Raw genomic sequence first — 3,218 nt, 5'->3', positions numbered from 1 at the left:
GGGCCATGGAATATCTGCCCAGGGCCTGGCACTTTGGGAATCTGCATGGCCTGCTTGGGGCTGGGATCTAACTGGGGCTGTCCAATGGCCCTTGGCCCGCAGTGCAGAGAAGTGACTCAGAGCCTTCCAGGCACAGGCCCTGGAGCGGAAGTCCTCTGCTCCCGTGGATCTGCCCCAAACTGAGAAGCCTCTGCTGCTGGTGAGATGGCTCTTCCGGCCTGGGCCCCCTGACGCAAGATACAGTCCAGTTGGAGGATGTGGCCAGTGCCTGTGAATCCTAGCAGAAAGACTGCAAACTGCAGGTTTTAACGCAGGAAGTGAGCCCGGGGGCGGAGCGGAGAGCCTGAAGGTTCCTGTCCTTCCTGCGATGATGACACTTCCCGGTGACCACCCTTGAGCCCATGCCTGCTTCTTTCCTCTTGTGGTCTACACATCTCTTCACTCACTTCAGTTGGCCTCAGTCTTCACTGAGCCGGTCCTCGACAAGGTCTCCAATGAGTGATCTCTCCTCTCGGCACCACTTAACACAGTGAACACTTCTTGCTGTTTTTTTGTTTGTTTGTTTGTTTTGAGTTGGAGTCTCACTCCGTTGCCCAGACTGGAGTGCAGTGGCACGCTCCCGGCCACCGCAGCCTCGACCTGCTAGACTCCGCGATCCTTCCATCTCAGCCTTCCAAGTAGCCGGAACTACAGGCGTACGCTACCACGCCTGGCTAATTTTTGATTTATTGTAGGGATGAGGTCTCACCAAGTTGCCCGGGTGGGTCTCGAACCCGCAGACTCAGGCAACCCTCTCACCTCAGCCTCCCAAAGCGCTGGGATTACAGGCTGAGCTACCGAGCCCGGCCCACTTCTTGCTGTTTTATGTCATTTTATTTTGTTTTATTTTAATTTTTTGAGTCGGGGTCTCACTCTGTCACCCAGGCTGGAGGGTAGTGTGACATGATCATGGCTCACCGTAGCCTCAAACTCCTGGGCTCAGGCAATCCTTCTGCCTCAGCCTCTCAAGTAGCTGTCATAACAAGTGTGTGCCACCACGCCTACTTAACTTTTTTGATTTTTTTGTGGAGATGAGATCTCACTATGTTTCCCAGGTCTCGAACTCCTGGGTTCAAGCGATCCTCCCATCTTGGGCCTCCCAAAATGCTGGGATTACAGGCGTGAGCCACCATCCCTGTCCTACCTCCTGCTTCCTGATTCCTACTTGGCTCTATATTGTCTAGGTTTTCCCACTGACCACTCAATGCTGGCCTGTCCCGGGGCTCAATTTCCCACTCTCTTTTCTCTGAGTATTTGTTCTCTTAGTCCGTCCATCCAAGTTTTCTGCAATGATGGAGATGATTTCTCTCAGACTGAGCAACACAGTGGCCACTGACCGCGTGGTCAGTGTGACTGAGGAATTAAAGTTTCCTCTCTTTTTCATTTTATTTTAATTAATTATATTATTATTATTATTATTTTTTGAGTTGGAGTCTCACTCTGTCGCCCAGACTGGAGTGCAGTGGCTGCTCCCAGCCACCGCAGCCTCGACCTGCTGGGCTCTGGCGATCCTTCCGCCTCAGCCTTCCGAGTAGCCGGAATTACAGGCATGTGCTACCACGCCCGGCTGATTTTTTGATTTATTGTAGAGATGAGGTCTCACCAAGTTGCCCAGGTGTGTCTCAAACCCGCGGGCTCAGACAATCCACTCACCTCAGCCTCCCAAAGCGCAGGATTACAGGCTGAGCCACCGAGCCTGGCTTATTATTATTATTATTATTATTATTATTGAGTCAGAGTCTCATTCTGTTACCCAAGCTGGAGTGCAGTGGTGCAGTCACAGTTCACTGCAGCCTTGACCTTCTGGACTCAGATGGTCTTTCCACCTCAGCCTCCCAAGTAGCTGGGACTACAGGCACTTGCCACCGTGCCCTGTTAATTTTTTAGTTTTTTGTAGGGATGATGTCTTACTATGTTGCCCAGGCTGGTCTTGAACTCCTGGGCTCAAGCAATCCTCCTGTCTTGACCTCCCAAAGTGCAGAGATTACAGCCGTGAGCCACTGTGACTGGCTCATTTTATTTTTATTTTATTTTTATTTTTTGAGACAGGGTCTTACTTTGTCACCCAGGCTGGAGTGCAGTGGGGTGATCCTGGCTCACTTCAGGCTTTGACTCCTTGGCTTAAGCCATCCTCCCACCTCAGTCCCCAGAGTAGCTGGGGCTAGAGGTGCACACCACCATGCTCAGCTAATTTTTAAAAAATTATATTTTGTAGAGACGATGTCTCGCTATGTTGCCCAGGCTGGTTTTGAACTCCTGGGCTCAAATGATTATCCCGCCTTGGCCTCCTGAGGTGCCGGGATTACAGGCATTAAATTATTTTTTGTAGAGATGAGGTTTCACTGTGTTTTCCAGGCTGGTCTTGAACTCTTGGGCTTAAGCAATTGCCCTGCCTCAACCTCCTAAAGTGCTGGGATTGCAGCATGAGCCACAGTGCCCACGTGTATCATTTTAATTAACCAATTAATAGCTACAGCGACTGCTCCCTCCTGTAGTAGACAGTACTGCCCAGGAGGTCCTTCTTGCTGTCCCATGGCTTTGCAGGGCATCTGCTGCTGTCTTCCGCGTGTCTATTCCCTGGGCTGACACCTCCCCCGGGGCTCCCCTGAGACTCCCCTCAATCCTCCATCCCAGCCTCCCCATCTCAGAGATCGGGAGGCTCAGCCTCCAAACCCAGGATTTATATTTGATTCCTTCCTTCTGCCCTGAGCTGGTCACCTGGGCTTGTCCCTCCCAACATATCCCCAACCTCCACTTCCCTCCAGGTCCTTCCATCCACCGCCTCAGCCTACTCTCCCTACTGCTTCCCTCTCTGCTGCTACATCCCCCCACCCAGCAGCCAGAGTGACCATCCAAAGCATGAAGCCTGGCGCCTACTCCCTGCACCTCCAGCTGCAGCCAAAACGAACCCCGGCTGCCCCACGCCCTGGCCTACCCAGCTCTCCTTGTCGACTGGCGCCAGCCCCTCTGGCTTTTCTGACCCCCCAGCGCCCAGTGCTGACCCCTGTTCGGGGCTTCTGATGCTCTGGACCCTCCCTCTCCATCTTTGCCTGGCATCTTCTTCTCTCCCCTTCTCCGTCTGTCATTCTTTCTGTCTGCCTGTCAGAGTGGGGCTGTGTCTCCCGTTGCCCCAAGACACTCCCTGTTTTCTCCCCTGTTGACTGTCTTTTTTTTTTTTT

The sequence above is a fragment of the Carlito syrichta genome, unplaced genomic scaffold, assembly GCF_000164805.1.
Source record: "Carlito syrichta isolate Samal-C Ts95f unplaced genomic scaffold, Tarsius_syrichta-2.0.1 Scaffold103330, whole genome shotgun sequence".
Classification (NCBI taxonomy): domain Eukaryota; kingdom Metazoa; phylum Chordata; class Mammalia; order Primates; family Tarsiidae; genus Carlito; species Carlito syrichta.
Note: the sequence above shows the minus strand (reverse complement) of the source record.